This window comes from Felis catus, chromosome C1, assembly GCF_018350175.1.
Source record: "Felis catus isolate Fca126 chromosome C1, F.catus_Fca126_mat1.0, whole genome shotgun sequence".
Taxonomy (NCBI): domain Eukaryota; kingdom Metazoa; phylum Chordata; class Mammalia; order Carnivora; family Felidae; genus Felis; species Felis catus.
The window spans coordinates 103,783,797-103,807,434 of record NC_058375.1 but is presented as its reverse complement, the minus strand read 5'-3'; the positions used below and the strand labels follow the sequence as shown (position 1 = coordinate 103,807,434).

Here is a 23,638-nt window from a genome sequence, read left to right as displayed (position 1 = left end):
CTGCAACCCTCTTTTCAGAGCTTGCGGTCGGCTTCCCAGGAGTCCTCTCATAGATTATCCACATATACACCCCTCCCGTCCTCCCTCTGTCCGGCTCCCACAAGTGCAGGGCCAGTAGGGAAGGGGTCAAGTTAGTGGGGGCCTATCTCGGGTCCTCCTGTAACTATTCTCTCCTCCCACCTTGCATTCCCCAAACCGTATCTCCAGTTTTCACCTCCCCCTGTGAGGGACAAAGCAGGGTCTCTTTCCCACACACACTTGGAAAGTTGTCAAATAATTTAAGCCAGGGTGTTTGCTGATAACAAAGGTGCTGTGGCCGATAAGGAAAGTGTTGGCCAGATAGGCTTCACATCCCAGGAATATTTGCATTTTCATGGGGGCCTTCTGAAGAGAGAGGGAACTGAAATTTGGGGCAGTTCCCCGGCATAGTCTTAGACCTCGCTAGTCTTTGAGGAAGTGTCCCCACCCTTTTTGGATCAATGCCCACCTGCTATTAGATGGGTGGTCAGAGACCTGCGGGCCCAACTAGCTGGATACCTGTGTCGCCCTCACATCCCGCCTTCCCCTGGTCTCTCGAAGCTGTGGGAAGGATGGCCGGGGAGGAGGTGGGGGAAATGCTGGTTTCACCCCAAATTGGGAGACACAGTGTTAGAAGATTATTTCCACTTTTAGCGGCACAGTTACATGAGAAACAAATTTGTATAAAGATTATGATTTGAAATGAGCTATCTAAACAAGATAGATGGACTATCAAACTGCACTTTTTAGTGCACTGTTGAATATAAATCTCCAAACTGGCCAACAATGACCTACAGTTTAGTATCGTAAAATACAAACTGAACTTGTCTCTTTCAGTGTTTTGTTGGTATAAGTTCTAAATATCCTCTCATGGGAAGAACTTACTTTTATTCTGAGATTCTTTCCTATCTTTTAAAACAGTCTTCTTTCCTGTGTTTGGTATTTTTCCGATGTTTTGGTATTATTATTTCCAATCCTTTTTCTTATATTTTATATTATTATGGTTTCTATGTTTAGACTTACTGTTATCTGTGTGTGGTATTCCTATTTCTCATGTGTTTATAATAACAACCGTTTAAACATCTTTGTGATATTAAAACATCCTTGGTATTAAAACATGATAAATGATGATGACAGGAGGCAGAGACATGGTTTTGTTCATTGCTGTGCCCCCAGCCCCTAAGACACTGTGTGGGGCATAGTAGAGATCAATAAATATTTATTGAACAAATGCATATATGAATGATGGGTCTTAGAAATTACATTCTTATCTGTCATACGAGTTGGCAATTCTGTATCAATCCCTAAAATTTAAAGTTACCAATTCATGAGATCCATGGGTTTGGAACACAGAGAGTCAGAGCAGCTCTAATTTAACTTGACCTTGGACAAGTGATTCGATCTCTACAGGCCTCAGTTTCCATACCTGTGGAAAGGAATTGATACCAGTCGTTACTTTGTTGGGTCATTTGAGGATTGCAGGAGGTGTCTTGCAGGCCCTAGCGGGGGACCGGGGGTAGGAGACTCCGTCCAGGGACTGGACTGGCCTCCCGGGCAATGAGGTGTGACTGCCGTTCATGTTTATGCCTGGCCAGCCCTCTGGATACAGCTTACCCCCACCCCTAGTAATTCCGCTCTGAACATCTGAAGAACATAGAGGTATTCTGATGATAGAACAACCTGCCAGTTGGCTTTCCTCAGGTGTCGGGAGCGAGAATAAAATGAGCACACCCTTCAGTGAATTCTGATTTTTTTTCTTAAAAGCTTAAAATTTACTTTTTCAATAGGACAAATATTTTTATTCTTAGAAAAACTAAGCACTTAGTATTAGCAATTGGTTACATACCTGGTTATGGGTGTTCCCCTCCCCCCCCACACTCAAAAATAATTCCAGGACGTATTATTGTTATCTTACAGTTATGGAAACAGAGTTCAGACTGATTAAACGGCTTGATCACCGTCTCTTGTTAGCAGGTGGGAGAGCTAAGGTTGGGGTTTAGGTCTGATTCCCAAAGCCATGCTGTAACTGCAGCGTGCTGCTGCACGGAAGGGAGATTGCATCTCTTTGTCTGTTTGGGTGGAAAATTTGGAGACAGGACTCCCTTTAACCTCTCTCTAGATAAGATTCATTCAGCCTCTGAACGAAATCCTTTTCCATTCTGACTGCTAGAGATCAGGCTCTGCAACTCATTAGCTGTGTGACTTTGAATAAGCTGCACACCCTCTCTGAACTTCAGCTCTTCCACTTGCAAAGTGGAAACAGCAACTTCTGCCTCTCTCTCTAGGTTGATGCTTGTGAAGGTGCCTTGTAAAGTGCTAGATACACGCGAGATAGCGTTGTTAGTGAGTCCCCACGATGTCCTAGCCAGCTTCCTCTCCTCTATGGATCTGTTTCACTGATGAAAGAGTTCTTTGCAAAGCTCTTCCTTGTATATTTTTAATTGCCTTGGTTTTTACTTTACCCCAGTTGTCTATTTCCTTTAACTTTCCCTTTCTTTCCCCCCACCTCGGGCTATCTTTCCATTAGATTCCACTGATTAGTCAGGGAACAGAACTATTTCAAGTGCTTGGTATTTTGATCCATTTCACACTCTCCTTTTGCGCCTCCCTTACCCCCCACCGTGGGCTTTCAGTCAATTGTGCTTAGTCTCCAGACTTCTAGCATAGGCTGCCTTTAAAAATTCTGCCCTCCAGTATACTCCCTGTTTTGCTACAACCCCTTCCCCCGCCCCAGGCAGGAAAAAAGCTGATTGCACCACATGAATGCAGGAGAACAGTGCCTCATGACCTTGGAAGGTTGTGTGCCGGAACAAGTGGTGTCCGTAGTGTTAGAAATGTCCCAGCACTCAGTGAGCTTTAGTTCTGCCTCTAAATGGGTTTCAAAGTTCCAAATATGCATTTGCAACCCAAAACACGGACATGCTCTCTGCTCTCCTCAAAACGATCATCCTTGTTCTAAGTATCAAAGAAGTTCTTCAACCACCCCTCTGTGTTCATCGGGCAGCAACTGTGTACCAGGTCCTAGGTTAGGCGCTGTGGGGATGTCAAGAATGGAACGGAGCCCTTGATCAGTAGGGCTGCTGGGGACAACAGACTTGCAGACAACACGGACATAAAATGAATTCCTCCTTTTTCTCCTCAAACAAAAACCTCAGCCTCAGAACAACACTTCAAGGGATTCGAATATAACCTTCTGAGAACAATCTTATGTTAAGGACCACCTCCGGGCTGAGCCTGATATCCTGGAGCCCCAGATCACAGCTTTAAGTTCACCCCCGAGAGACTCTTTGCACGCAAGAGGCTTACGTGTGCGTGCTTCGGTTGTGGTCAGTGCGGGGACAGCGTCCACCCCCGCCCCCCACCTCTGTACCCTGTCCCCAGGGCACCTCAAGGAATCAGGCCAGGTGAGGAAAGCGGTCACTCTATCAATCCCTGGAGGGGGAAGGGAGGAAGACTTTTCCCCTTTGATTCCTCCTCAGCTCTGGCCAGGTGCTGCCCTTACAGTGTTATCTCCAGCAGCCAGTACCTGGGTTGACCCTGGACTAACTGGAAGCTTCTCCCTACAGAGGCTGTGTGGTGTGAGGGACACATCTTCCATTTCCTAAGAAGGTCAGGGCCACTGTCTTAGTTTGCTAGGGCAGCCGTAACAAAGTATCCCAGACTGGGTGGCTTAAACAACAAAAATTTATTCTCTCACAGTTTTGGAGGCTGGAAGTCCAAGATCAAGGTATTGGCAGAATTTGTTCCTTCTGAGGGTGTGAGGAAGAATCTGTTCCATGCCTCTCTCCTAGTTTCTGGTGGTTTTCTGGCAATATTTGGCGTTCCTTGGCCTGTAGACCTCTCAGCCCATCCTCTGCCTTTCTCTTCACATGGTGTTCTCTCTGTGTCTGTCTCTGTGTCCAGATTTCCCCTCTTTATAAGGACACAGTCATATTGGCCTAGGGCCCATCCGGCTGACCTCATCTTAACTTGATCATCTACAAAGATTCTATTTCCAAATAAGGTCACGTTCCCAGGTACTGAGGGTTAAGACTTCAACATCTTTTGGGGGAGACAGACTTCAGCTCCTAACAGCTCTCTCCCTCAGATGGCTCAACTTTTCCTCAAGATTCCTTGGTATTTCCACCTTCTTGCTCCTCCTCGGTTCCAGAGGAGTCTCTCTCTTCCTTGCCCAGGCTAACGCCTTCCCTGGGTCCCCTGATTCTGTCCCTTCCCGCGTCCCCCAGGGCCTCCTCTGTCAGTTAGCCTGTCCTGGGCGCCTCTTCAGGATCTCCCAGACTTATAAACTTGTTTAGGCTTTATAGCTGCTTCCCATGGTCCTGCCGTTCCTGCGTTCCGTTCTCCTGGTTTTGTTTTGTTTTCTTTCACAAACCGCTGTGTCTATTCCTCTATCAGTCACCCCCCCTCCACCCCCAAATCAAAGCTTGCCCTGTCAGAAGAGCATTTGATAAGCGGTGGACCCTGATGTCCGAGTGTGCAGGCTTCGGAGTCAAGACTACCTGGGTTCAAATCCTTGTTCACTTAATCTGTCTAACCCTCAGTCTTGTCCGTCTGTCCCTGTGCATGACGACAGTGTCTACCACACGGGGTGTTTTGAGGATAAATGAGGTGGCGCGTTCATTACCTTAGCACAGCTCTTGGTAGACAGGGAGGTCTCAGCTATGTGTTAGCATTTCAATTTTTGGTGATTTCAGCTTTTCCTGTTGCCACGAAGATGGTAATTATGTCTATGTGTTCTGCTGCAAGTCAATTACTTTCCACCTTTCCACCTCGTCCTAGACAATTTATTTAGAAATGCTACTAACATTTCAATATATCCCCCAAACTAAGCCCTGTCCTTGCCTTCCCGTGCCCCCCTCCCCCTGCCCCCAACACACACACTCCTGAGCTTCTGTCTGATTTTTCTATTTTTGCTAATGGCACCATTACATTCGTATCAGCTCTGGACACAAACCTTGGAGTCTCTGTTCCCTTTCTTGTACCGACTATATCTAAGCAATAGCTAAGTTCTGTAAATGTTATTAGTGAAACATTTTAAAACACACGTGCTCCTATCTATCCTGTCCTTCCATTTCTTTCTTTTTAAAAAATTGTTTATGTTTATTTATTTTTGAGAGAGAGACAGAACACAAGCAGGGGGAGGGCCAGTGAGAGAGGGAGACACAGAATCGGAAGCAGGCTCCAGGCTCTGAGCTGTCAGCACAGAGCCCGACTTGGGGCTCGAACTCAGTCAACCACGAGATCATGACCTGAGCCGAAGTCGGACGCTCAACTGACTGAGCCACCCAGGCGCCCCCAGACTATTCCAGTAAACTGCACTCTGGGTCTCCAGTACCTTCCTGTCATGATCACTTACACACACTGCCACCAGATTATTCTTCTTAAAATGCAGCTTGATCATGGAAACTCTCCTGTAGAAAAACATTCAATTGCTCCCTATTGCTTATCAAGTAAAACCCAAACTTTGGCATTCAAGTGCCTTTATAGTAGGGCTTTTCTTCCTTCTAACCTCCTTGTAGGCGCTTAAGCTTTGACTACACATTTCAAACATGTACAGTATCCTCTATTTTTCATTTTTTAAAAAAATTTGTTTGAATGTTTATTTTTGAGACAGAGAAAGAGACAGAGGGAGAGAGGGAGAGAGAACATGAGTGAAGGAGGGGCAGAGAAAGAGGGAGACACAGAATCAGAATCAGAAGCACACAGACAGATTCAGAAGCAAGCTCCAGGCTCTGAGCTGTCAGCACAGAGCCTGATGCAGGGCTCGAACTCACAAACTGCAAGATCATGACCTGAGCCAAAGTGAGATGCTTAACTGACTGAGTATACCCAGGCGCCCCTCTATTTTCCAATATTCTTCTCAAATATACTTTCCTTTTGGTAGGCTTCCTTGTTCACTTTACTGGGGGCGGGGGGTAGTTCTCTCCCTTTGCTGGTCTTCAATATCTTATTTGGTATCTACCCCTCGCGGGGCCCTGAACACAATCTGTCCCATATTCCCTGGTAGCTAAGAGGACAGAGACATTCTTCTGTCCCATTGTCATATCTCCTGCAACTTTCAAACTGTGCCTGATACATGTTGATACATATAATTGTTGAGACTTTTGACCTGAATTGAAGAGTACTCAACCTTCCATATCGGTTTCCTTTTCAAAAGGGCTTCAACAGACAAATGTGAATGGATGCTGCAGTCAAGTGTAAAATCAGAAATTCATCTCTCAGCCCCCTGGAGCCTCCCTCTGCCTGCCCCGCCTGCAAGGTCTCTTCATGGCTTCCCTTGCCTGTCATCCACACTGGGGGAAATTCATGGTTTCAGGGGAAGTGTGAACTTAGGACTTGAAGACATACTTCCTTCCTCCCTTCCCACACTCCTTTTTCTTCCTAATCCTGGCAGTCTCTCAACTTGTACTTCATGCTCAGATTCTTTCTTCTCTCTGCTTCTTTTCTTTCTCCCTTTTCCTCTTTGCATTACTGTCTGCATCCGCATCCAGTTGTAAACAAGATTCTGAATCTGGGGCTCGGCTGGGGATGGGCAGCAGAGAGAATCAGACATTAGGGCTGGGGAAAGGCTAGCCCATGGGGCCAAGTCATGGCCCCCTCTGGCTTCCTCCTGGTCCAGCAGCCAGGCTGCAGACTTGACCTAACTGTCCTCCTCACTAACCGGGGACTCTTAGACTTGCAGCAACTTCTCTTTGTCCTATTAGTGGGATTTAATGGAGAACAGAGAGGCTTTCAAAGTGATGGCTTTATTCACAGAGACCTATGGAATGCAAAGTACTTTTCTCTTCCATTTACAGAACCAACAGCTGAGAGTCAGGAATTCTCCCCACAAAGCCCTGCTAGCCATTCCTTCCCTCCCCCTGGCTTCTCACCTCCAGATCCCTCTACCCCACAAGTGCACTATCAAATGACTGTGGGCGCCCTGGGGAGGTGCAATTTAATCTTCAACCTGTTTCTCCACGGAGACTGCTTTTCTGGAGCACATTTTTGGGAAAGCATAAATATTTTAGGTCTGATCAACTAGCATTCCTTGTCCTGCCCATGGCTGGGCCCCTCTATTAATGCGTCCCTTTGTCTCCATCAGCAGTCTCTTTGTAAACCTGTTTTGTGATCTCTGGCCGAATCGGTAACCCCTCCCTTGCTGTCATGATTCCTCAAGCCAGGTTTGCACCAAGTCACCCATGTGTTTGGAGACCATTGCGCTAGGAAGGAAGATGGCTCACATGGGCATGTCCGAGTGCTCAGTCAGCCCTTGTGTGTCACAAAATAAGCCCGACACCCCATGCACTCTGAATCCTCTCAAGGAAACCAAGTCGTTGAACTACATGTTAAGTTGAATTCTGTTTCTGGTGTAAGCATTTTCGGGGACTAAGAGCACACTTTGTAGACTAGGTTAAACTCACACGAAACACATTTGTAAATCCAAGGTATTCTTTATCACTTACTGCTATTACTCAGAATAACCTGGTTTTAGCACATTATAACAGGAAGGTGGTATTCCTCGAGTATACTGCAACCCCTCACGCTTGGGGCTAAATTTCTTGCGAGTGTAACAAATGTCTAGAGATTTTGTTTTCTGAGCCGACCTCAGTATAGGATATCTGTAACTCCCAGGGCTCCTGGGGACAGCCAGCCAGTGCAGCAGTAATCTTCTGAAAGTGGTTGGTCGACTATAACCATCCCCAACACCATGGATAGAATTCACAAATAAAATGTCGAGAGAAAGAAGAGAGTCATAAATAATAAAATACTCTAGGATTCCATATTTTAAAGTTTAAAAGTAGAGTCAACAAATCTATTATGCTACATGTCAGGATAGCGGTTACCTTGGGGAGGTAGTGACTGACACACAATGGGGAGCACCTGGGGTGCCGGTAACATTTCCGGCACAAGTAGGTTCTCTTTGTGAAATTTCACAGCACTATACTTTTGTGATTTGTGCACTTCTTTATATGTGTGCTGTATTCTGATAAAAAGTTCTGTTCAAATGTGGTTTGTCAAGATTCTGGCTGCTGGGCTTGGGAGCAGTGACAGGTGAGAGGATTACATTGCTACTGTAGTAAATTATCTCCTTCAGGGACTCTTGAAGGTAGCAAGTTCCTTCCAGCCTCCACAAATGGCTGTAGAAGGGGCAGACTCAAGGGCCGACTCTCAGTCAAAGTACACGGTAAAGCTTAAGAAGATCTAGGGATTTTACCGGACACTCCTCATGCTCTTGGATGCTCTACTTCTGAATCCTAAAATAAGGGAGGAGGGTGAGAAGATGGAGTCTCCCATTAGGAAAGCCAAGGAGGGAAGGTAGCCTTCTTCCTGCTCCCTGCCACTGGGGAGTGGCTGTGCAGCCCAGGCGTGGCCAATGGGTGCAGTGGCCCTGGTATTTGAATCTTTGGGGCAGTTGAAACTGTTCTAGGCAAGAGAGGCGGAGATTGAGGTGCCTAGGGACTTCGTACTGAGTGTCCAGTGGAAGCGAGAGGCCATCAACGGCGGAGCCTGCCACAGCCTTCTCGACGGCCTGGTTTTGTTGCATGATCTGAACGAGTTCTTGGCTGCCCAGCCTTTCTTAGACTCGGTCTCACTTCCAAGCCTCCTCCTCAGTTCTGAGGATAATATTAGATACCTTTTCTAAGTCCCTTTTCTGGTTAAGGTAATCAGAGTAAGTTTCTGTTAGTTGCATTCAAGACCCTTGACTAGTAGAAGAGCTCCCCAGTGAAAGAGATTGCCAATTCCGCTTGCAATTCTTTACCAAAACTTTATCACATGGCTTCTCATTCACTAACTAGAGATTATTTGGGGTTAACTATGCTGCTGTTTCAAAAATACCAATGTTCCTACAGGGCAATTTGTACCTCGATGTGAATTCTTTGAACCCAGTTGGTTTTTCCTTTGTGTCTATCTGCGATCAGTACATTAAGAAAAAAGGATGGAGGGGGCATCTGGGTGGCTCAGTCGGTAAAGCATCTGACTCTTGATTTCGGCTCAGGTCATGTTCTCTAGGTTTGTGAGTTTGAGCCCCACATTGGGCTCCTCGCTGACAGTGCGGAAACTGCTTGGGATTCTCTCTCTCTCCCTCTCCTTCTCCCTCTCTCTCTCTCTCTCTCTCCCTCTCTCTCGCTCTCAAAATTAAAAAAAATTAGGATGGAGGGGGGTGGTTCAGGAAAAGTTCATTTTGGTCTTGGGCCATTTCAGGGAGGGCAGGAAGGTGGGGTGGGAAGGTACCAAGGTGGGGAACCTTACGCAGTCAGAGGGTTTCACAAGGTCACAGGATTCATAGCGGGGAGGGAAAAGAAGACACCATGAAATAGGAAAGGGATCAGAGCAATGTGTCAGAAAACCAAAGATACATTTTGCAATTTACCTTCAGGCCACTCTCTTGCATTGGAACATTTTTTGTTTTGTGTTAGGGTAGGTAATTGGGAGCTCTGGTCTGTTAGAGTTCTGGGAGTGATTACAGGTGATTTATCATGTTACTGCAACTCCCAGCTTATGTACAGACACCATCAGGAGAAGCAGTGTGGGTTCAGGATCCACCCTGCAGGACCAATCTTCATCAAACAACGGGAGCTCACTCAGAACCAGTTATGCCAGACTAAGCTCATTTCCTTTGTTGATGGGGTTACTAGGCTGGTGGGTTTCAGCAGGATATAGGCCTTGTGAGCCTGGTACAGTTAAGTGGATTTGTAATTGGTCGAACCATCCCACACAAAGACTAATGATTAATGAATCTGTGTCAACTTTCAGGGAGGTCTCTAGTCATTTGCTGCGGGGTCTCAGTCAACATTGTTATTAATGACTCGGACGGGTCCACAGAACACAGTGATCAAATTTGCTGGGAGGGTTAGCAACTACGTTGGATGACAAGATCAGGATTTAGAATGCTCTCAGCGGACTCAAGTGACATCCCGGGCGTAACAAGGTGGGATTTAACAGGGATAAAGGGGAAGTCTTACACTTAACCCTAAAAAGCCAACTGTACGTGTAGAGGCTGGAGGTGACTTGGGGTGACGCGAGCACAGCTGAGGGAGAATCACCCTGAGGCGGGGCCTGGCGGGCCTGAGAGCACTGCGACTCCGCCTGCCCCCACCTGCAGAGGGGGCTTCATTCCGGGTGCCGCCCTTAAAGAGCAGCAGAGACAAACTGAAACATGGCCAGAGGTGGGACCCGGCCATGAAGGGGCTCTGAAGCCATCTTGTAGGACAGTGAATAGCTGAAGGACGCCTAGCCTGGAGAGGAGAGGGCTTGGAGACAGGCCACCTATTTTGAATCTTGGCAGGCCTGTAAAGTGGAAGGTGATTCAGTATGGTGATCTGATGTCTCAAAGGGTAAAACTCACAGCTGTGGGTGGAACTTTTGGCTTCTACCTAAAATATAAAACTTAAGAAAGCTTTCCAACAACTAAGGAAGCAGGAAAGCACAACAGTAAGACCCCAGGCTTGGGAGTTCGGCTTTGGTTTGAATCCCAAACAGTCTACCTATTAGTTGTGCTTTTGGGTAAGTTTATCTCACCTTTCTATTTTCAGAGGGATTAACTGAGATAATACTACAGCACCTAGCCTGTGGCCTGTTATACACAGGGACTCTGTAAATGAGAGCTATTTTATAATGGTTGTTACAATTGCTCACAAGTACCCTGGTGGTGGTGGGGCAGCTCCTGGCTTGGTCCACTGAGCGTCCAACTCTTGATTTTGGCTTGGGTCATGATCTCATGGTTCCAGTGTGGAACCTGTTTGGGATTCCCTGTCCGTCTCCCTCTCCCTCTCTGCCCTGCCCCTGCTTGTGCACTCGTCTTCTCTCTCAAATAAATAAATACACATTTGAAAGAATGTATTCAGGTGGAAGTGAGCTTGAGCATAGCTGGAATGAGGGAGAGGGAATTTTGTGTGTTTTATGGGATGGTAAGGGAAAGGTTGGTTGGTAGGACCCACTTAATTCTGAGATCTGATGTCTTTTGGACAAAATGAAATGCGCGTCTTAGCAGAGGAAGGAACAAGGGCTATGCCCCATTTCTGTATTTTTTTCCAGATGTATTCCCAGAACAGCCAGGTTTTATGATTTACACTGCCTAAGAAGTTGTTCTCTTCCTCAAACTCTGTACATTTAAAACTTGACTTTTGGGCCAGATATAAAATATAAATCCTAACCTTAGTGAGACCTTCTCTTTACTGAGGCTATATTATAGGCTAGGCAGTGTGTTAAATCACCTTCCATATATCTTTATGACAACATCCTAATATGATGCCAAAGGAATAGTGTATAATAAGTATGGCATAATAAACACCTAATATAATGACATAGGAATATTGTATAATAAGTATCATAGAACACTTTAATATGATAATATGAAGTATTATATAATAAATGTCACAGGAACATTGAGAGGGAAGCAATTAATTCTAACTGGAGGATTAGGAAAGGCTTCTTGGAGAAAGTGGCATATGAGTTGGGTCTTAAAGGATGAGTAAGACTTTAATTGATGGGAGGCAGTGGGGGCAAGGCCATCCAGGCTGGGAAATGGCTTAAACAAAAGCACAGAAGTAATTAGTGGAGATAATGAGCCGTCTTCCCAGGGCAGACTCTGCCTTTCTGATTATGGATGCCATCATCCTTGCCATCCTTGATGATAGCACGTTAGTATGAAATTATAGGAAAGATTTTGCAGTCAATGAGTTGTTACCATTGCTCCTGTACCGAGGGTATTTTCGTGTGTTCTCATTAAAGTAGATGGAATGCTGGCGACATGCGAGCAGAGCCCCGAGGTCTGGACAGGCAGGTGACCCTGGACAACTCAGGAAGGGAGATCAGTCAGGGAGAGCTACGCGGCAGGAAAGGAGGTCCGGGAACCCACACTGAAGTAGGCCTTCTCCACCTACCGGGGAGAGGCTGTTGTGGCTTTGGGAAGGTCATCTCTGGCTGGGAAAAACCCACCAGGTGGAAGAGGCTCCGTGGATGGGAATCTAGCAACACTCGGGCTGGAGGACCCTGTGCCATTGTTTTCATGCATGCCTGTACCTACGGGAGGAGGCCTGGAAGCTGAGAGTGACCAGAGGCCAATGGGAGGCACAGAGAAGCAAGACCTCAGGTCAGGGTGGTTTCCCATGGATGGATGGAACCCCCTCCACCCACCCCAGTCTGTCTGCTCTCAGAAAATGAGGCGCTCTGAGAGTAGCTGCACCTAGCTGTCAACCAGCCTTAGGGCAGGACAGTACTTGAGGAGCTACCCTGGTCCACATTGACCACAACTGGCCTATCAGTGACCAAGGGGAGTAGGGTGAGTGATGACTCCAGAATTTCCAGATCTGCGGCACTTAGGGACAGAAATCAGGTTGGGGGAGGTGTTGGGATTCTTGTCTTAGAGCTGCTGTTGCATATCATGCACTGTTTTCACTTGGATGGTATGGTGTAAGTCAAGGAGCAAAGCAATGCTTTTGAAATATGCTTTTGTTCACATTTCATATAAGATTAAGAATATGCCCACTGTCCATTTCAGTGGGAGAGGTGCTGATGGAGATGAAAGGGACTGGGCTCGAAGCCACCCCTTAGCAGGTGGAGCAGGTAGAACCCGGGGCAGAGCCCTGGTGCCTGGAATTGTTCCTGGGCCCCAGCCTGAAATGGGATTCAGGGATAGGACTCCAGTGTCCTTGGTGGAGGGAACGTTTAGTCCTCTCTGGAGAAGTGGGAGAGGGCGAGAAGGCTAAGATTGCCTAAACCAAGACTAATAAGTAAAGTCATCATTTATTGGGCACTTACCATGTTGTAGATCTTGTCTCACTCCTGACAGTAACGTAGGTTACTGACGCAGGTATTTCCTGTACCCATTTTGCTGAAAGGCTGTGTGACATGTTCAAGGTCACAGAGCTAGACTCCAAAGCCCATGCTTGCAACTACCACCCTAACCTTGGGATGGGCCTGGGAAATGGGGCAGGGCTAAGAATAGAGGGAGAATGGCTAATTAAGGGGCTGGAGTATAGTAGGCGGAGGCTGGAGCTGGCTTACACCCTCAAACTGATGCTAACTGACACATACTTACCCGATACAATTTTCATCAAAGAATTTATTCTAACAAGGAGGGGTAAGATCTTGGGCACTGGTGGAGGGGGGAGGGGGAGCAGACAGTGATTATCAGAAGAAGACATAAGGGGAAAAAAAAGGGTTTGAGGCACATTTTGCTAACTCGTAAGGTTTTCATGGGCCGGCCTGGCTATAGATAAGACTGGTCTAGTGAATGGGGAGAATTCGAGAATTGAGCCAACGAGATGAATACCACCGTGCGTCTTAACCTAGTCAAGCTGGTGCAATTCCATCTGAGGAAGAGAAAGCAGCTGGAGAATTCTCTGTGGTTTTGGGGATTAGCTCTCTGAAGGGCAGTGCTAACCAAGGGGGAGATGACTACACAGGACAGTCATGTCTTTCATTGAATGGGCATCTTCTAGTTGAATTGGTCATTCGAAGCAATCGATCTCTGAGCTGGGAGGAAAGGTTGGGGAAAGGTGAAGGGGAATAACCAGTCTTTTTGCCTCGACTGAGGAATGTAAGACGTGACACCAAAGTGAGCTATCGCATTAAACCACCCAAAGCAAAACAATAATACAGCAGTTTGACCGATTTCTCAACCTTGCATCTGGTTACGTGTCTATTTTTGGAGGATTTTTCTCTTCATTCCCGTCACTTGAATACTGACCGCTTTCCAGGCACGTCAGCTCAGTAACACTCAGGGTGTATGTCACAAGATCTGTGGGTCTGAGGAAATCGCAGCACACACGGCCAAGGACCAAAATGTCCCCGGCTGCTTGGCAAAGAAAGGTCAACCCACGGCAGGCGCCGGGGACATAGCATTGCTGGCTTGCAACGCTAACAATCCTTAGTGATTAGCGAATGAAGAAGATGTGTCTGTGATGACTGTGCGGTCTCATACAGTCCCAGTGTCAAGGACTTCTTTTTCCTTCTGAATTTGCTTTTTTTTTTTTTTTTAAATGTATTTCATTCTTCAAAAAGATAGTTTTTTAAATACATACCTGAATGTGGCTTACTTGTTTTGCCTTTGGAAGACTTTTCACATGAGTAAGTTAACATGTCTGAAGGAGGAAGACACCCTGCCTATTATCCATATGGTGACATCATGCATTTCAATGTTTGGTTTTGGAAAATATGGTCACAGTTAGGGAGTCAAAGTCTTTTTCCCTCCACCTATAAGAGCCAGCTCCTTACCAGAAATAGAGTTTAGGGGGTGCCTGAGTGGCTCAGTTGGTTAAGCATCCGACTTTGGCTCAGGTCACGATCTCATGGTTCGTGGGTTTGAGCCCCGCATCGGGCTCTGTGCTGACAGCTCAGAGCCTGGAGCCGCTTTGGATACTGTGTGTCTGTCTCTGTCTGCCCCTCCCCCACTCATGCTCTGTCTGTCCTCTCTCAAAAATAAGGAAACATTAAAACAAAAAATAGAGTTTAGGACAGACCAGGAGAAGAGTGTAATAGGGGTTTTGGCATGTAGCGCCCCAAGTAAGTTCTGGGGCTACAGTCAGCTGACAAAAGTTGGAAAGACAACGGATATCCATGAAGCAACTTTCTCATGTGTGGCTCCAGCCAAGTGCTTCACCACGCAGTCTAATCTAGTTTCAGAAAGACCCTCTGAGGTGGGCACCATGAACCCACTTTATAGATAAGGACACTGAGGCCGCCACCCCTGTTGGTGTCCCTTAAAAAGACCGAACAGTGGATTCTTTAAGTTCAAAATGTCTTTTTACAGGATGTACCTATAAAGAAGTGACTTTTTCCTAGCAGAAGAAAAAAAAGGAAAAGATGACTTTGCCCAGAAGGGAGAAGCCCTCCTCTGCTGTGCTTGCGTCATGCAGCCCGACTCTTCCTCTAGGAAATCTACAGGTGATATGTCGTTGGGATCTGTGATGGCTTCTGAGATGGTCTTACATTTGCACCTCCTTCACACTAGAAACAGAGTTTCAAATCTCCCCAGGGGCTCCCATATCTTGCACGTAAGTTGTTTGAGATAACTCTGTGGACCTAACATGATAAATCTTTTCTGGAAGCTTCTGCTTTGACTCAAGAGAACCTAAATAAAAGTTTTCAGAATGCCATTGCATATTATCCACACCGTTTCAAAGGAATCCAAAGTGGAGATTACAATATATTGTTTTAATTACAAAGGGATAATAGCCTCAAGTAAAGGAGTTTTCCCAAGAAGAAATGAGTCTCACAAAATGAGGGGGGGGGGCGGGGAAAGCCACTGTGATTGTTATTACTGGTTTTATTCAGGGTGAGACCTCAGTAAGATTGGGACAGAGGCCAACGTGTATTTGAGCACCCCCCTACTTCCCTATGCCATGGTTATGGAGAAGCCTGTTGACCTTGTCTCTACAAAGGGATGGCCCTATGTACTTTTATTTACTGCTTTCTGAGTCAAAATGAGTCATTAAAGAAGTAGCTTAGCTCAACTCCATTCCTCTGGTAGAGTGTAAATTCACCATAGTGTGCTGCTACATACAAAGCAATAAAACATGGTCCTTACCTCGGGGGAGATGATAATTCCTGGGGAGGTAGAACTTGTTCTCCTCCAGGATGTGGTAGGATAATATAGTGCATTACTGAGGGCCATCTGGAGCTTTAAAGTGATCTTCTGTCTCTGTCCTCTGCCTCCTTCCAGCAAGATTGCCACCTCTCATATACTACACGGAAGACTTGAATCTTTACTTGTTAGCAATTTGCTGGGAGACCAATGCGTTTAAGAAGGTGATGGTGTGCCTTTCTCTGCAACAAATCAGCTTAATGCCACCCACAGTTCTTCCTTTTCTGTGGCATATTATGGTTTATAATAAGCAATGTATATTTGATCTTTGCCATGTCTGGCACAGAGCTTCTAAAACCCTTGGGATTTCCTAAGGGCTAAGCTCGATCAAGTTGTCTTTGTTTTATGCATCACAAAACCCTTTCAACCACACCTGAGTTTGTGCTAGTGAAGTGACTTTTGGGAAACTCCTAAGGATGGGGCCTGGGGAAGCGAGCAGGTGATTGAAACTTTCGGCTTCACTCACCTACTTGAGGGGAGGGGAGAAGGGCTGGAGTTTGAATCAATCACCAATAGCCAATGATTTGATCAAGTATTCCTACATCATTAAGCCTCCATAAAAACGCAAAGGACAAGGTTCTGAGAGCTTGTGGATGGGTGAGTGTATGGAGAAGTGGGGTGGTGGGAGCGCCTGAAGAGTTCAGGGAAGCCCTCTTTGCACATACCTTGCCCTAAGCATCTGAGTCACTGATAAGCCGAGCGCTGAAATTTTTTCAGAGTTTATTTGAGAAAACACCAATTCCAATTGGGCGGCACCAACCCAGAAGTGGTCAGGAGCTAAGGGCAAGGTTCTTATAGAGAAGACTCCCAAGAAGAGCAAGGAAATTCTTTGATTAGCTATAGCCTCAGGTTGCATTATTTGGGAAAGCTAGTTGGCCAGCTAGGTGATTGGTTGATCTTAATCTTCAGGCGTTGATAGGAGTTGACTCTGGCTTAGGTTTCTATTTGCTGACGCGGCTTATGTAGGCTCCCAAGGTGTTAGAGCCACCTCAGTCTAAGGGGTTCCTTGTTTGATTACTTGAATCCACCTTTTCCATCTGGCTGTTTCTGAGTTATATCCTCTTCTAATAGTAATCAAGTAAATAATAAACATAATCGGGTAAATAAAATGTTTTCCTGAGTTCTGTGAGCTGCTCTAGCAAATGAACCCAAAAAGGGGGTTGTGGGAACACCTGATTTATAGCTGGCAGGTCAGAAGCACAGGTATCGGCGTGGGGGGTGAGCTGTCTTGTAGGACGGAGCCTTTGACCTGTGGTATCTGACGCCATCTCCGGCTGGATAGTGCCAGAGTTAAGTTGTAGGACCCCAGACTGATGTCACAGAATTGCTTGGTGTGGGAAAACCCCTCACCGCCCACACTTGGTAACCAGAAGTGTCAGAAATGAAGTGTTGAGAGTAGAGGCATCACACAAGAAGTGTTTTTCCCCAAACACATGGGAAGCCACAGGTTCCCCTAAAAGGGAGACTGCCGGTGTCCATCTCAGCCTCCCATTCTCTCTCTCTCTCATTCTCACTCTCACTCTCTCCCCTCCCTCTTGTATTGACTCAGGTTGCAGCTCCCTTGCCCAGTTTTTCTTTCTGGACCGCTGTGGACTGGACACTTTATTGGACCGTCTCCGGGTCTTGGGCCCTCTTTTGCCCCCGGAATGCTGATTTCTCTTCTCCATTCACTCAGTACTCCCAGCTGTGGCTGCCTCTGTTCCCTTGCTGGTTCAAGCTCTACCAGGACAGCACGGGTCAGACTCCTTGGCCCCTGTTTGCTTAGGAGGGCAAGCTAGGCTCTGTGATCCTACTTGGCAAGAACAGCTGTGGTATCCACTGTTCTTTGAGGTTATTTAGATCAATAGATGGGGACTGAGTGATTGGGAGAGCCCCTGGAGAGTCTTGAGATTCTAAAATAACTTTTCTACTGTGTGCTTTCTCCATGACGTGTGCGGAAGTCAGGAAGTCCTCCCACATCACCCTGGAGGGATAGAATGAAAAGAAAAAAAAAATATATATATGTAACCAAGATTTCCAGCTATTTAGTTCCTTGGATGTTGAGCCATCATAAATAACTTTAAAAAAGAGAAATTCTTAAGCGTGGGGGATATGTTGAGTTTCATACAAAGGCCAGATTGACGGTCAAAGCCAGGAAGCACTCTGCACATGAAGCATCCACCTGAATCAGTTGGGGTCATCTATCTCATGGAAACATGGTTTTCCCCATACAGCTGGGATGTTTGCCATCATTTTAGAGCCGAGCTTCTCAAACTTATGATTCCTAGACCACCTGCATCAGAATCATCTAGGGAGCTAGTTACAAATGTAGATTCCTGGGCTGGGGCCAAGTTAGGATGCTTTCAGTTGCAAATAAGAGAAACTCAACTCAAAGTGGCTACCAGAACTGGTTAAATCAGAGTCTCAACAACCTTCAGAGACCTCCTTTCTGCCTTTTTTCCTTACGTCAGCTTTGACCTCAGCTTAGTTCCCCTCGTGCTTAGAAGATGGCTCTCACGTGTTCCAAATGCAGCAGCAATGCTTTCCAGCAGAGGGAAAGACTCTTTAAATGAGGGGATGACCCCCTTTCCAGGAGCCTTCCTGCCTGGGCTGGTTTCCTGGGCATGACGTCCGTGCAGTCACATAGGGCCCTGTCCTCAGAAGGGCCTTGTCTTGGTTTAATGCTTGCTTAAGACAGCACTGTCTGGAAATTCTTAGTAATTTTATCTTTGAACTTGGGTTTGGTGAGTGAAGCCCAGTGAGACAACGGATCAAGCACACAAGCAGAGGAACCACGTGTCGCTGCCCTTCCTTGCCTCTTGATTCCCAGAGAGTCTTGGCAATGTCCCATGAGCACACAGCATGTGGGACTTCAGCAAGGCTCAAAGCTAGGACAACGTAAGCATGTCATGGAAACCACTGGCTTCAACAGCATACACACATCAAGAAGTAAAATGATATAGGTGAGTTTTGTACATCCATTCCACAGTTGCAGTGGAACAAAGTACGAGCGTGAGCTACCTATATGAACTGTGTGATTTCAAGGATCCTGCGTATAAAGTAAACGCTCTTATACTTACATTCAATACTGGTATTATGCAATGTAATGACAAATCGTAAAATTCGTGGTAATAATTAAAAAAATTAATTTGCGGGGCGCCTGGGTGGCTCAGTCGGTTGAGCGTCCGACTTCGGCTCAGGTCATGATCTCACAGTCTGTGAGTTCGAGCCCCGCGTCGGCTCTGTGCTGACAGCTCGGAGCCTGGAGCCTGCTTCGGATTCTGTGTCTCCCTCTCTCTCTGTCCCTCCCTCGCTCATTCTCTGTCTCTCTCTCTCTGTCAAAAATAAATAAACATTAAAAAAAAAAGAACCAGGACTTTTTACTATTAACTTTTCATTCATTTGCATTGCTGCAAAGTAAATCTCTTCTCCATTTTCCTCAAAATGTGGGCAAAGGCCTTGTAAGATTTGTGGGGGGGTGTGAGTTAATCAAGGGAGGGGACTGGGTTTTCACTTCCGGGTGAGAAGGGCCACGTGTGCTGGAAGGTGAGCATTGATAAACTGAATTAATTCCAGAACCAGAAGAGACCACGGAAACGTAATAGCTCTGTGAAAGTGCAGACGTGTGGGGGAGAGCATTGAATTTTCCACAGGATGTAGACTAGAGATTCAAGCCAATCTTATCTGGATCTCAAGTGGCCAGCGTGCCTGCAGCTGACTTTTGGGTTATGTTAGATTTTTATCTTACTTATAATGTCAAGTCCATTTCCTTGACCTTCCATAATCTTGCCTCACCATATGAAGCCAGCCTCCATGCAGAAGCCCTCTGCTCCGCTACAGTAATATTGCTACACTCTCACGAACACATCACACTGAGCAGCCTTGCCTCCATTTTCCCTGGATCTCCAATGCCCTTCCTTCCCTCCATTCACACTCCGCATCCCTCCGCCTTGCTCAGCCGCTCCTCCCTGCACACTCTCTGTTTCTGGCACTCGTTGCCCCTACAGTTCATACCCGGGAAGTCTTTCTTTTCTCTTTTTTCTTTTTTTCCCTTCTTTTTAAAAAATAGACTTTATTTTTTAGAGCAGTGTTCAGGTCACAGCAGAATTGAGTGGAAGGTACAGCGAGTTCCCACATACCTCCTGCCCCCATATGTGCATAGTGTGTCCCATTCTCAACATCCCCCACCGGAGCGGTACGTTTTTTACAACCGATGAAACTGCACTGACACATCATGGTCACCCAAAGTCCTTAGTTTACATTAAGGTCCCTTTTGATGCTGTGTGTTCTGCGGGTTTGAAGAAACGTATGAGGACATATATCCCTCGTTATAATGTCATATAGATTATTTCCACTGCCCTAAAAATCCTCTGTGCCCCACCTGTTCACCTTTGCCAGAACGTCATGTAGTTGGAATCATACAGCATGTAGCATCTTCCATTTGGCTTCCTTCACTTAGTAAATATGCATTTAAGTCTCCTTCATATCTTTTGGCTTGATAGCTCACTTACTTTTAGTGCTTAAGTACTATTCCATTGCCTGGATGTGCCACAGTTTATTTATCCACTCACCTACTGCAGGACGTCTTACTTAACATACTATTAGCATACTTACTTAGCATACTACTCTTACTTAACATACTATTTTGTATACATTGCCCGTTGCTGTTCAGATCTACCTGGCTTTCAACCCTGCTGTGCTGTGGGCTCCTTAAGGCCAGAGCCCTTCTTCTTCCTTGGATGCCCCATGGTGCCTAGCAAGGTGCTTTGTATTAACACTAGATTCTGACAGCCTGACTGACACTGTCCTCTTTGGGGCCATCCATGCACCAGAACCCGTGCTTTTTCTGCTGCCTCTAGGCCCTTGGTGTTATCCTGGGGCTCAGTATCTGGGATCCTCCTCTTCTGAGACTGTGAAACCCTCTGCTCAGGCTCACTCACAAATCACATTCCTCTGCAGATGCACTGATCAGCCCTGGGCAGAGGTGTTAGGCCGCCTCTCACAGAGTTCATAGCCCACAGTTCAGGAAGCCCTAACTTGCCCTTATTGAGTGGGTAAGGTCAGTCCTGGCTTTGGAAGACTTTCTACCACAGCCTGTAATAGGTACTGTTCTTTTATAGGCAGACTCTGTCATCACCCAGGAAAAAATACACTTAATACTCAACCGAGAATACTCGACACTCACAGACACGTACACTTACACATAGTACCTTCCTGAAACAAGAGTGTTAAAGAACAAGATTCACATTTACTTTGTGCAATGCATACCGATAGTTTCTTATGTATGTATGTATGTATTATTTTTGAGAGAGAATGAGGGAGTGAGAGAGGGCACGTCTGCACAGGAGCAGTAAGAGCAGGGAGAGGAAGAGAGAGAGGGAGAGAGAATCCCAAGCAGGGTCCACGCTCAGCACAGAGCCCGACTCCGGGCTCCATCCCACAACCCTGAGAGCATGATCGGAGCCCAAATCAAGAGTCGGACACCCAGGTGCCCCTTTCTTTTTCTCTTTTAATTTATTTTATTACAAATGGTGATGGCAGCCCACTCCACTGATTTCAGTGTAATTGTAATTGGCAGCTCAACAAAATAGGGTTCTGGAGGGTCCAAGAACAGTTGGCAGAGGAAGAGAGGGGCAGGGCCATTCCGAGGCCCTTGAATGGTAGCCCCTGGTGATGGCGGGGGGAGTGCTGGTTCTGGGTGATCACTGCTTCTGCAGGTTCCCTTGGCCCTGCGAGTTCAAGTTCAGGGCAGGTGAAGAAGCAGCCTGCAGACAAGCTGATCCGGCAAGTACACCCACGTCACTTCACTGGTCTCTGCACGGGAGCCGGGTGGCCAGCTCCCGTAGAGTGACATCCAGGGAAGGGCCTGGGTTCTCTGGTGGGGGCTGTTGCACCGTGAGCGGCGGGGACACTTGGACAGTATCCTGGTGGTATTCAGTAAACCCATGTCGAAGGAAGAACTGATCAGTGGTGACCTCCTGTTTCTATAGTTCTCACTCAGTGACTACTGACCAGGGAGGGGCACTGGGGAAGGGGAACACGGGGAGGGAGGGATGAACACAATTTCTTGCCACCAGTGACAATGGATTTTGAAGCGTCCGTGTGTCAGCCTTGAAAAAGGTGGGCAACGAGCTGGGGAGTACTCTGAGTTCCCTCTCCATCCAGAACTGAGCATGCTCAGTGAGGGTCAAAGACAAATGCAGCTTCTTCAAGGCCTTTGCCGGTGGACAGTGTTCTCGGGCCTGAGCAGAAGGGAGGCTCTGTGGGCGGGAGAGGGAGGGAAGCGTGAGGAGATGATACCGGCTGTGGCATGGTGTTGGAGAGGACGAGGAAGTACTGAAAAGTGCTGCTGTTGCCCGAGCTCACCTTCTTCCCGCCGGTCGCTGTCACACAGAGTGAACGGTGGCCTCCCTCCACCCTCCCGACACCAACCTCCCCACCTCCCACGTGTAGGCTGCCGTGTTCTCTACCCGTCACTCTCCCTGGGGAGCAGAGCGGCCAGGGAGCGAGGGCCTGTTGGCCCACAGGGTGTAGGAGACCCTCTCCATGCTGTCACCCCGGTCCTGGGAAACAGAGAAGCAGCTTCTGTGTGTCAGCTGCAGCCAGAAGGACTTGTCTTCTTGTGGAGTATGGTAGTTTGGGGGCCCTGAGCTGCATGACCTCAAGAGAGTTATTTTATTATTATTATTATTATTATTTTATATTATTATTATATTATTTTATTATTTCATTATTATTATTTGATTTTATTATATTATAATTTTATTTTATATTATTATATTATTTTACTATTTCATTATTTTATTTTATATTATTATTTCATTATTTCATTATTTCATTATTTTATATTATTATATTATTATTATATTTTCATTATTTTATATTATATTATTATTATATTATTATTTTATATTATTATCATTATTTTATTATATTCACTCTCTGTGTTCTCCTCCATTAAGTGGAACTCGACAATATCATATATATATTTACATAGTTTCCATGAAGATTAAAATTAGATTAATTTAAAGTCTGTAGCATATATTTGCTCAATGAATTAATTCAACAAATATTAATGGCTCCCTGTTATGAATCACTCACTATTGTCAGTGCTGAGGACATAACAGTGAACAATGCCTTGATCTCATAGAGCTTATATTCTAAAAGATGGAGCCAGATAATAAATAACATAAAAATAAGCCAATATGTAATATGTCAGATTGTGACAAATGCTATGGAGAAAGAAGTGAATCAGTATAAGGGCCACACGGGTGTGGTTGGGCAAAGGTTTGTTATTTTATTGAGGTTGATCAGGGAAGGTGCTGTGGACTAAATGTTTGTGTCCCTGCAAACTCATATGTTGGGCCCTAACCCCCAGTGTGGTGGTATTTGGGGATGGGGCCTTTGGGAGGTAAATGGGCCATGAGGGCAGGACCTGTTCGAATGGGATTAGGGCCTTTATAAGAAGAAACTCCAGAGAGTGTCTGCTATTTTGTTGTGGGAGCCCAATAGACTAACACAGAAGGCCTCTCCAAGAAGATGACATTTGAGCAGAGACCTGAAGAAGTAAGAGAGCAAGTCAGGCAGACACTTAGGAAGAACATTCTAGGAAAATGGGCTAGCAATGCAAAGGCCCTGAGGTGGCAACATGCTTAGTGGATTCAAAGACTACCAAGGAGGCCAGCTTGTCTGGTAAAAAAGTGAGTGATGAGAAGAAAACTAAGAAATGAGGGAGCATGGGGCGCCTGGGTGGTTCAGTTAGTTAAACACCTGACTTCAGCTCAGGTCATGATCTCGCGGTTCATGAGTCTGAGCCCCACATCGGGTTCCACACTGACAGTGTGGAGCCTGCTTGGGATTCTCTCCCCACCCCCCCACCCCCCACTGCTCTTCTCCTACTTGTGCTCTCTCTCTCTGTCAAAATAAGTAAATAAAGTTAAAAAAGAAATGAGAGATCTTAACAGGTGACATATTATCATGATCCCCTTTAAATAATCCACTCTTTTTTTATTCGTTACCTGAGCTGGGAATTTGAAACGATGGAGCAGGTGTGTAGGAAAAGGGATGGCG

At 46.2% G+C, this 23,638-nt stretch overlaps 1 long non-coding RNA gene across 1 annotated transcript; it reads right to left on the bottom strand.

The window, feature by feature from the left end:
• Positions 1–1,167: 1,167 nt before the first annotated feature.
• On the bottom strand, positions 1,168–4,089 carry LOC109502580. Its single transcript, XR_002161261.3, has 2 exons — positions 3,716–4,089; positions 1,168–1,444 (listed from the first exon to the last, which is right to left on the bottom strand). It is a non-coding gene; the product is annotated as an uncharacterized LOC109502580 (long non-coding RNA).
• Positions 4,090–23,638: the final 19,549 nt, after the last annotated feature.